Below are 12,271 nucleotides of genomic sequence, written 5' to 3'. Positions count from 1 at the left end.
TGAGAAAGTGGCTGTTTTTTTTTTTTTTTGTTAGTTACTATTCTCCTTAGGTGGCCATACTTTTTCATTGAGTTTGACCTTTTTTTTTTTCAATTGATTACGTCCCTTAACTTTCAACGCACAAGTGTTTTTACGATGATTGCAACACAAGAGTTTCCACTCATGCTGGCTATAAATCATCCTTCATAATAGAGCAACTATGGACAGGCTAATCCAAGACTAATGATAATAGATGTATTTCTTTTTAATAGAGAAAATTGAACATCAATGTCCAGTTCAATACCAATATTCAGAACATCAATGTCCAGTTCAATACCAATATTCAGAACATCAATGTTCAGTTCAATACCAATATTCAGAAAATCCATTTGCTTTGCAACCACACAGCACCGAATGGTCACATGTTTACAATGAGTGACCAGAATGGACAGGACTATAGATGTTTGCAGGTATTGTGGTCTAGAGTCTAGACCCAAGTTTTCAATGCTAATCTACTAAAGTACTATTGGAAATGTACGTTATAAAATTACATTTATCTTTGCTTTATCTTTGCTTTAGTTTGATTACAAAGCTTATATCAACTCACACTGTCTATCTGGTCAAAAGTTTGTAAAAGTAATTTCTTTCACACCCAATCTCGGAACAAGCTGAAATTTGTCACAATTATTTCTTTTATCTGACAACACAAGAATCTTTATTTAAAAATTACATTGGTATTTAGTTTTTTTGTTTGGTATTTCAAACAAGGGAAAGAATTTGTACTTGAAAGAAGTGGTGGTATAAGCTGAATTAGTCCCCTTTATACGTCGTCGTCTGAGTCTTAGTGAACACAACATAAAAATAGAACGAGACTATAGAAACAATAGATAACTGTACAATCATCCTATTCATAGGTTCTCCACTAGCAGAGTGGTTACCGTGTTGGCATGAGAAGGCTTGAGCCATGAGTTGGATTTCAGGTCGTTCCCTCCATTTTCTTTTAGTTTTATAAATGCTTTTTTTTAGCAGCCCCCGTAAGGAGAAAAGCCGCTATTAGGTTTATGCAAAATGTCCGTCTGTCCGTCTGTCACACTCAGATCTCGAAAATTAGAAGAGATATCAAAAATATTATTTCACCATGCGATGTGGCTTGAAAAGTTTAGGTGTAACGGCTACTTTTGGTTTTCTAAAAGCAAACCGTTTAATTTATAAAATTAATTAAGCAATTTTTTCATAAAAATACACCAATTCTAAAACAATTACGTAAATGTAATGGAGGCAATGTTAAAATATGTAACAAAGACATACACAGGTCAGAGTATTTTCGGTATCACTAACTCAAATTTATTTATAAAATGTACAAGAAATGTTTACAACAAATATAATGTTATGACTTTTCCATGCGCACCACCATCCAGGCTAGTGCAGAGATGCGCACTTCTAGTAACCAAACTAGAACAGGATGTTGACATGAAGAGACTAACGATTGCCCCCAAGGAGAGAGCCAATATGGAGAGATTGTGCCTAAGATAGATGTTGTTTGTGTACCTGTGATGTCTTGTCAATAAATATCGATGTACCTCGTTGAGTTGCCTCACTTAAGTTATTACAATTGGTGTCAGGAGTGGGATTTTAGGCAAGTCAACGAGAGGAGGTAGGCTTTGATTACAATGACATATTTGAAGCTATTACATCAGCTCTCAATTAAAGAGATAAGACAAGAGCTTCGGGACCGAGGTTTAAAATCCCTCGGTAGCAGGGAAACTCTCACGGCTCGTCTGAGGCAAGCACTGATCAACGAAGAAGAAGATCCGGAGACCTACACATTTGAAATTGAACTTGGAATTGTTGAGTTCATTGGCAAGATCCATGACTTTTTGGATGCATTTTGATGAACAACTGAACAGGAGCAGGAACATAATGTTGAACAAAGTTGATGAAAGTGTATTGCAAGTAGAAGGCCAAATAAACCAAAGTGATAAAATTGTGTCGCAAGCAAAAGGAGGAATTAACTCGTTAGGGAAGGAGCAGTTGCCTGGTCAGGACTGTGGCTGCACAAACAGTGGTGATGGAGGCGTTGGGGATTAGAGCGCTGTCTGTGACTGTTTTGTGGGCAAGTCTGGCGAGGATGACTTTCAGGGCGAGAAACGTGACAACGATTGCTGCGACGATCTCAATGGGATATGCAGAATTGAAAGAAAAGAAACAAATGAAGAAACTAGAGAAGTCTGTTATGAGCCTGAAACTTTTGTTCCTGGTATACCTGCAACGAGCCGGACAGATCAAGACAACGTTGGGTCTGCGTCCAAGATGGCTGCTGTGGACCTTAAAGACCTCTATTTATCTGTCAGTACCTTTGATAAGAACTCAAACCATGAAAGCCTGAAGACCGTTTCTGATTTCTTGCCTTGGATGTCGTCGGGTGAAATAGCGAATACGGTCCCCAACAATGGCCGAGGCAGACACAACGAATTTGACTTTGGCAGTGGCATAAGAGAGAACTCCATACTTGGCAACTGCATTCAGGCGATTGACAAGAACTGTATATGCGGCGTCCTGCGGGGACAATGCCCATGCCAAGAACCCCAGCTACAAGACCTGAACTTGACAGAAATGTGTACTTCTGCCCACATCAGTGAAAGTGACTTGAACGGTGGTGAATTAATCCTAGCAAAACCTCATGTAGAGGTGGATGAACATTACAAGGATGCTTCATGGGCATACCTTACAGATGAAGCTGAGAAAGACTATGTGCTTGAAACCATGGCTAGCTGTGGGCCTACAACTGTGTCACGACACGTCCATGGAAAAGGTCCGCTGACTCAGCGTCTTAGAACAACAAACCTAGAATCTACGGTGATAACCACAACATCCATTTGTGTTACGTGGCTGGCAACCCTGACCTCCACTAACTCTCCATGTGTCAGCTGGCTGGCATCAGCGACTATCGTCATGAGGTCGAAGCAGCGACCACGATATCGCCTCAAGCGTAGACTTGCCAACTGGAAGAAGAGGAAGCGACGACCATGAGAAACTGTGTAGATGGCTTTGTGGGCAACAGACACCCTAACGTCTGTGGTTCCCACCGATCGACCTCCACCTGAACTGTCAAAGCTCCACTGCAGTGTTTCTTTTCGGGACGAAAAGTGCTAAGACGGGGGCAATGTTATGACTTTTCCATGCGCACCACCATCCAGGCTAGTGCAGAGATGCGCACTTCTAGTAACCAAACTAGAACAGGATGTTGACATGAAGAGACTAACGATTGCCGCCCAAGGAGAGAGCCAATATGGAGAGATTGTGCCTAAGATAGATGTTGTTTGTGTACCTGTGATGTCTTGTCAATAAATATCGATGTACCTCGTTGAGTTGCCTCACTTAAGTTATTACAATAAATATTAGTTAAAGGCGTTTATCTATACAACTAGCTGCTAAAATTAAAATAATTTTTTTATGTTTGTTTATAAAGGCTAAGAATGCACTTTGTGTGTAAATATCACGTACATTTTTGAAAATGGACTTTTTATGCAGCGACTTTCGTGCAGTAGCGTAACGCCACGGCATGATATGGTGCTAATCTTAACTTTTTTAAAATAATCAGATCTTATTTATTTATTTATTTATTGTTTAGTGCCCCCCATCAGGATAAAAGCCGCTTATTTTTTTGCGTTTTGTTTGTTGGTCGGTCTGTCCGTCACGTTTATATTAAAAAAAAACAATAAACGCTATTTTTCAACAAGCCTATATTTTCAACTTAAAACCAATTTATGTCAAATGACTTTTTTTTTTCAAAAATATTGACAATATGTTGTTCAGAATTTTAAAATAAGAAAGTAATTTACTAGAAACCATTATTGAAAAACACTTTTTAGACTTACTTAACATTGAATTTTCTTGCTGAAACATAACAGGATTTTTTATCTGTAAAGAATGTTCCGGATTTGGTTATGAAAAAGAAAACAACCTACATTACTTGAATTTCTTACAAATCGTCGCCAAAATTGTTCCGAATTTTATATGAAAAATCTACTAACACAAATAACTGTTTGAAATCCCTATTCTATTAAATAAAACAAATAATCTTCTTCTCATTTACGAATATCGGTTGTTCTGGATTTTTTTTGAAAAACATTCTTACTCTATTTAATGATGTAGTGGATTTTTTTCCTTTGACATCATATGGAATGTATTCATCAAATAAAATGCTCATTTTAAAACTATTCGGTATAGTATACCTCGTTATGTGACTCGTATTTTTAAAAAGACATGATAGCTAGATTTAGATCTAATCTTAATTTTTTAAACTAGATCTAGATTTTTTGTTACAGTATATCTAGATTTTTTTTAACTATATCTGGATTTATATTCTAATTAAAATCGTTGTTGAGTCTAGATCTAGTTTAGACTGATATAGACTAGATCAAGATATAGAATTTCAATTTCTAGACTTAAAGTGTAGATTTTGATTTCCAAACGTCTAGATCAATATAGCATTGCTATAGGCCTAATACAGGTCTACTGAAACTAATCTACTATTTTTAAATTTAATGTTGCATTCAGTCTATTGATAGATTATCTAGGATTTTTTTTCATAAATCTTATCTAAATTACTCCAAATTTATATTATAGATCTAAATCAGAAGTTTAATAATATTAGTTTATGTAGCTCTACATCCTTATTCTAGTTCCGTTTAAATGAAAATGCCAATAGCTCGAATCTGTTGATAGCCGTGCTGAGACATCGAAGTAGGCCTACAAGCACGATATATCACTGCTGAAAGATTATCTAAAATCGCTTGTCTGACATATTGTACATATCCGGTATAGATGACATTCCGTAATGTATAATAAATCTCTTTATCAATAATAGGCTATAAGTTTGTAACCAGTTTGTTATTAAGTTAAGAACAATTCAGTCGAGCGTTTAGCGTGCTGAACTGATTATCTCCACGGTCCCGGGTTGTTTGTTTGTTTTAATGTTTCGGATGTTCCTTCAGAGTTGAAGATATTTACTTCCTAGTCCAAACCACAGGACGAGGGGGGGGGGAGCGGGCAGGGTTTGAACCAGGGATTATCGATAAATCCGAACGACAGTCCAGCGCGAAAACTGCACGACCAGGCAGGGTTATACCCTGCTCGCCGCCATCCTCCGTTGTCCAGCGAGAAGTTAATTATTTTTAAATCCAAACATCCGAAACATGTTAAACAGAAAAAAAATAATTATAAAGGCAAATGAATCTTTGAAACATTATCGACAATCAAAATTAAATATCGTCTTGAATATTCCTTGCGAATATGCGGATCCGACAGGGATTCGACTCCGACGGGGGCCACCTCTTTGTAATCTTGTTATTGTTAGTCTAGATCTATTTTTATTTTTATTACATGACATATACAAACTAATTAATACAAGTACGCTTAATATAAGCTTTGTTTTTTAAGTATTTTTTGTTTTTGTTTTTCTTGTTTTTGAGATCCAGTTACCATTCTTTAAGGCAAGCAATAAAGTACAGTAACATGTAATAAAGAAGAGAAAGTGATTAGGAAACATGTGTTGGGGATATAGAATGTGACCCAAAGAGGAAGATTTTTCATATAGGCTTACCTTTTGAAATATATAGCTTCCTTTATTCTATACACCAAAATCAACATTTTTACTGCAATATATCTAACCATCCTCAATAACCCTAAATGTCATAGGTGCCCGCATGGCAGGGGGTTGCAAGAGGGTGCACGTGCACACCCTTGATTCTGAGAAGCTAAATTCTAACCATTTTTTCTTTGCACAATTAGATCGATTAAAATCTAAGTAGCAACTATGAACAAGTAGTACTTCCACTGGTGACTGAAGTACAGTTTTTGTAGACTAGCCTAGGATTATCAGGAATTGGTGGCTGACCATGTACGTGCACCCTTCTGAATTCTGAGTAGCCACATTTTAGCTTGTTTTTTTACACCTTCAAATCAATAAACTCCTGCTAAGAAGCAACTTGTTGTGCTTCCACTGAAATAAAGTTAATAAAGATAAGCTGTTATTGTAATAAACTAGAATAGGCTCATCTGTGGTTCATGTCCGACCATGTGCGCTTTATTATAGGCTTGCAATTCAATATTCTATAGCAAGTTGTGACGATTTGTTTCATTTGCACATAATTATAGTTAATATAGCTCCTCCTTCGTGATCAAAGATGAGCACATTACTCATTTCGTATGGACTCGAAGATGACTGTAAAGTCCAATCCTCGCTTTAAAAAGCCGGCCGCTTGGAAGGGCTATGTCAGTTGCAGATAGGCCTGCTTCTTCTCTCAGCTTTTGGTTGGTTCGGCGCTCTTTCACCCTGGCCACTCTTCTTGCTTCATATCTTGAAACTCTGAGACTCACAGCTTCTCGCCATAAGGAGCGATCGAGAGCTAGTGCTTCCCAACTGTCAATGTCGATATCGCTTTCCTTGAAGGAGCTCTTGACTCGCCATATTTGTCTATTCTGTTTTAAAACGTTATGTTTTCGTTTAAAATAGGAGGTGCAACCCTTTTTCATTTTATATTTACTAATGATAAAATTTGAGATAAGAGTGTGGTGCGACAAAATATACAAATGGGTTTAAATATCAATAAGTAGGCCTACCTTATATTATATAGATTGTTCATAAAATATGATTTCTCCATAAAAATTGGATCCCCCCCCCTACACACACTTAAAGGGTTTAGGTGGGAAGGGCAATAGATGCATTCGCTCCCCCCCCCCCCATCAGCGAACAGGGAAAAGATATAATATAAAGATCGGCTAAAATATCAATAACAAGTTTTAATCATATAGATATTTAATTGATTCTGTTAACAAGCCTTGATTTCTACAAATAAATTGGACCGCCCTCCACTCAAAAGTTTATGGTGGGGCGGGAATGATGCCATCGCCCCCTCCCCACCCCACCAAATCGGTCAACATACTAGAGTGGGGGGGGGCGAAACAATCTAAAAATAGGTTGAAATATAAATAATTATTATATATTATTAACATAAGTAATAAATTCGTATACAAATAGTGTGATTTCTTTACTAAAATTCGAGAGGGGGGGGGGGGAAGTCGGCTGAGTGGCGGTGATCGACGATTTATTCCGTAACCAGGGCCGCCGCTACCTATTGTGCAATGTGTGCATTGCACGCAGGCGGCCGAATGTAGGGGGGGGGGTCAAATCATTATTCCAAGGTTAAAACCTTTATTTTTTTTTATTTTTAGTTTCATAAAAAAATTACTCAAATATTTTAATATTTTATATAAATTCTGATTATTCCATTATCCTTTGAAAACTATTTAAAAAAAAACAACAAATTCGTACATAAGAGACTATTTTGGAAACTTAAAAATAAGAAAAAATGGAGCGGCGCGCGAGGGATTCCCAAGGGTTTTTCCATAGGGGCCTACATATTTCTGACCTTGAATTTTCTTGGGTTGTCTGTAATATTTGTTTTGAATGACGCTTACAGAAGCAGATCAGTAAAAACATTTTTTTCTTCTTAGTATCTGCTTACTACATATAAATATTGTTGTATAGTAAATACCCCGCATTGTGAGTAGCCTATATCTAGTAATTAAAAACTCATTGTTAAAAGTATTTTCACTTTTACGTTAAATGGCTGTTAGTTAAGCGTAGAATATTCTTGGGTCATTATAGATGTAGATCTACATTACGTTGTAGGCTGCTAGCTGTTTGGAGCAACAAGCCAACGACCGACCCTCAACAAGGGGAGGGGGCGGCGTAACAAATGTTTTATTTTCATTATAGTTATTAACATGGGCGTAGCCAGGATTTTTTTTCGGGGGGGGGGGGGTTTGGGGTGGATTTTTTTTCTCCCCCCCCCGCGAATTTTTTTTTATATATATTTATGTGTTTACATAATCTTTATTGCATTCTGACCCTTCATTCTTTCGGAAGACGTTTATTGTGCCCTAAAATAAGTTCTTCCATGAGTTAGTGAAAAAATTGTAGATTCCCCGCCAATACTAGCAAGGGGGTCTGGGGGAGTGCTAGGAGCTCCCCCAGCGCGGGGCGAAGCCCCGCCGCCAAGCCAAACACTATTTCTGATATTGAAATCCAACAAAATGCATATTCTGAGGTAGGCTATCTACAGAGCATTTTCCTGCTATTAAAAAGTTTTATTTCAAAAACCTAATGTTCTATTCTTACTGACTTAGACCCTCCCACGCCGTTTGGCGCATTAGCCGTCAAGCTGTTTCCATAAAAATCTGTCACTGGTAATGTCTGTAGCCTCTTCCCACCTGCCATGAGGACCTCAATGAATGAGTGGCGTCAAGTTGTACTAGGATATCATTGCAACTCTTCTTATGCGTAATTCATTTTGTCGGAGAACATGTCCCGCAAACCTCATGCGTCGCTCTCTCACAATTTTACTAAAGGGTCGACTCCCAGTTCGGCATAGGATTTCCTTGATTTAGACCCGATCTTTGATTTAGCCATCTTTGTTGAGCCACATTTAGTGTTTTTCAATTTCGACAAATGACTATTCACTGCAGTTTATTAAGGGAGCCCTGCCACTGGTAAAAATGTGTAACCTCTCTTGAATACGCTCTTGGAATTAAGTGACTGTAGTTTTGCTTCAGATTTTATATCGAAAAGAGAAGTTTTATCGTCAAAATCATCTGTTGGGGGTTTTCGACCTCAAAATGCTCTGTAGGGGGATCTTAAACTCAAAACCATCTGCAGGGGTTTTAAACTTTAAAAAAACGCCAACTGTAGAAGAGGGGTTTAAACTCAAAATCCCCGATTGGATTGGCTGCGCTCAAATAATTTTAGCTTTTTTTTTTATATTGAAAAGGTATTTTTTAGCATCAAACCCCTCTGAATGGGGGTTTAAACTCAAAACCCCTTTTTTCAACGCTCATAGCATTTTGAGTGCGTAATTTGCTTTTTTTCTTACACTGAAGATGTATTTTTAGCCTCAAACCCCCTGGCGGGGGGTTTAAACTCAAAACCCCTTTGGCTACGCTCATAGATTTTAGAGTGAGTAATTTGCTTTTATTTATATTGAAGAGGTACTTTTTAGCTTCAAACTCCACTGGAGGGGAGTTTAAACTCAAAACCCCTTTGACTACACTCATAACATTTTGAGTTTATAATTTGCTTTGTTTTTATTTTATTATTAAAGAGATATTTTGTACATTCAAACCCCGCTGAAGTGAGGTTTAAACTCAAAACTAAGTCAAAACCCATTTAGCTACGCTCATAACATTTTGAGTGAGTAATTATATATAGCTTGTTTTTTTATATTGAAGAGGGGGTATATCGTAAATTTTGGAGGGGGGTTTAAAATCAAAATCTCCATTAACTGTGCTCTTGGAATTAGGGGATTTTTGTTTGCATTTTGTTTTGTTTTGTTTTATAGAAGAGGGGGAGTTAACTGCAAAAACCCCAAGTAGGGGGTTTAAAACTCAAAACCCCAAGTAGGGGGTTTTAAACTCAAAACCCCTGGTAGGGGTTTTTAAACTCGAGCCCCCCTGGTAGGGGGTTTTAAAATCAAAACCCCCTGGTAGGGGGTTTTAAACTCAAAACCCCATTGGTTGTGCTGGGGCAAGTGATGGTTTAGTATTAAAATCTCACCTAAAATAAACAAAATCAAAGCAAAAAATCAGTCACTAAATTTCGATCCCCCCCCAAGTTCATTTGGGGGGGGGTGAACCCCAACCCCCCCCCCTGGCTACGCCCATGGTTATTAATATGTAGCTGGATATTATCAATGTTTACAAATTATAATATCTTAAGTAAGAGACGTCGTTTCATCTTTTAAACATTTCAAAACGTCTCCGCTAGTGTGATTCTTCTGAATTTTCTTATCTGAGATTAGTCGAATTTCTTCCGACTATTGCACTTCACAATAGTGACGATTTTTGTGTGAAACGTCTTACTTAGCACGAAGATGATCTTAAAAAAGATCACGCCCATTACAGATGTCCGTTCGCTATATATACCTAGAATGTCATTCGAATAATATTGACCAGGGCTGCCTCGTATTAGTTTTTTTTTCCTAGAATGAATAAAGAAAACTCATTATTGTTGGCCTTTTTTATATTCTTTCTTCTTGTTACGAGAAAAAGGCGCTGTAGACGCTAGGAGAAAGAATTTCTAAAGCTGAAAACACCAGAATACGCTCAGCGCTTGGGCCAGGGCCAAAATCAGACCCCTTGCCGACTTGAGTGGAAAACCGCCGAATGTTCAATTCTATCTCCAGAAAGAACCTATGTGGGCAACGTACATCTTTCAAAAAAAAAAATAAATAATAATAATAATAAACACACACAAAAAAAGAAAAAAAAAAGAATCGTATTGCATCGCTCCTCTAGGTCTCTATAGGTTCTAATTTAAGGGGGGGGCTCGAATGAAAATTCTATCCCCCGTAGGCCTAAATCTTAAGCCCTCACTCTAGTGGAGTTTTGATCCCCCGTAAATGTTTATGAAACACTGCCTTAAAATTAATGTGTTTTATTTCGAATCACTGTCTAAAAGACTTGTGCTTAGGATCAATTCAAGAAAATATTCACCGTTGAGTTGCTACATTTTGCCCTAGTTGGATAAATTTGTGTTTGCGCGCTGGACTGTCGTTCAGATTTATCGATGGTCCCGGGTTCAAACCCTGCCCGCTCCCATCCCCCGTCGTCCTGCGGGAGGTTTGGACTAGGAAGTAATTATCTTCAACTCTGAAGGAACATCCGAAACATGTCAAACATTTTACAAATCCGCGAATGTCAGATGATTGTGAACACAATTCACATCTCTCCAAAATACAATCGTGATAATCATTATCAAAGTTTACTGAACGTTAAAAAAAAGTTTAACCGTTTCGCCCAATTACTGATAGGGCCTACAACTGGAGAAGGACTTGTAACCTCGTACTAGTAATAGAATAAATGCAAAGTTAAATTGGAAATAAAACTCCTAAGTGTATGGGGGATAACACAACGGTGCGAATATGAAAGGGAAAAAAAGGAATGATCTATAAAAATGGATTTAAATTAACTGCCGCTTTTGGTACAGTGTCCAGCTTCGTACGTCGTAATACATTTCTTTTTGTAGAAAAAAAAAAAGGGGGGGGGCGGCATTTTTTTAAATTTCGCACGCAAGCGGCCACAACCCTCGCGGGGGCCCTGTCCGTAATAGTGACTCTTATACTTTATATCTAGTCTAGTCGGAATTTCCTAAAAATAAGAACTGCAAAATTTGCGGAAGAGTCTAAACAAGTTATGTTATCATGATCTTATGTTGACTTGGGTTGAGGACGTCAGTCTGAGTCTTAGATCAAGTCCAGTTAACTCAAGTAGATCTAGACTCTATAATCTATATAGATAGTCACTCTATTATTAGTCTTAGATTAAGAATAACTTAGATCAGTCTAGAGATAATAGATCTACTAATAATTATAATAGTCTTGTTATTATTAATATTATTTAATAGTCTAAATAGATCAGATGTAGAATCGACTTTCGTTTGGAAATTACCCGACTTTTATTATCTTTAGTTTAGAGAGACTATTCAGTAAATTCAGTATTCTAGACTAGATTACTAGATTCTAGATTTAACTAGATCTAGCTAGTAGTATTAAGTATAGTTACAGTATAGTAATAGTATTATTAGTATAGAATAGAGTATAGACTATAACTTAGTATAACTACTATATAATTATAGAGTATAGTCTACTCTATGTCTATAGTCTATAGATATACTAGTTGTTCTAAGTCGACTACATATATTATATATTATGATATAGATGATAGTACACCGTCACTAATAATATAAGACAATAACTTGGACTTGAATAAGTAGATCTATCTAGAAAAATAGATCTATTTTTCTATATATAATCTAGATCTATTTATTAATATATATTATATAGACTTTTAGTATCATAATATCATATATCATATAATCATCTAGTCTAGATCTAGTGAGCTAGAGTCAGAGTAGGCTATAGATATCTAGAGCTTAGAGTTAGAGTTTGATAGTTGATTCATTCAATACCCATTTATTATTTTCAGTTAATAAATTGAAGTAAATTATTAATGACTTTTAATTAACATTCTTTTATATTATTTTATTTTATATTTGTACAATGTTATAAATTGTGTTATTATTTTACATCTTAAAAATAAATTATACATCTAGTCTAGATTAGGAAATGAATTTAGATATTTTTCAATGTCAAAAAAGATGGAATGTGGTACTCTAGTGCTTTGCATAAAATGAGTCCAGTTATTGAATACTACATCATAAAAATTGTCAAAT

At 36.6% G+C, this 12,271-nt stretch overlaps 1 protein-coding gene across 4 annotated transcripts in view; it reads left to right on the top strand.

Moving 5' to 3' along the window:
* Positions 1-11,182: 11,182 nt before the first annotated feature.
* LOC106069838 (transmembrane protein 94-like) overlaps positions 11,183-12,271 on the top strand; it is a 28,857-nt gene continuing 27,768 nt past the window's right edge. For 3 of the 4 annotated variants that reach the window (XM_056019885.1, XM_056019884.1, XM_056019882.1), the window contains exon 1: positions 11,183-11,306. The gene's annotated coding sequence lies outside the window, so the exon portion shown is untranslated. The remainder of the gene's footprint in view (positions 11,307-12,271) is intronic. The other variant, XM_056019883.1, reaches the window with a different exon arrangement.

Source organism: Biomphalaria glabrata, chromosome 2 (assembly GCF_947242115.1).
Source record: "Biomphalaria glabrata chromosome 2, xgBioGlab47.1, whole genome shotgun sequence".
Lineage (NCBI taxonomy): Eukaryota > Metazoa > Mollusca > Gastropoda > Planorbidae > Biomphalaria > Biomphalaria glabrata.
Note: the sequence above shows the minus strand (reverse complement) of the source record. Positions and strands in the feature narration are given on the sequence as shown.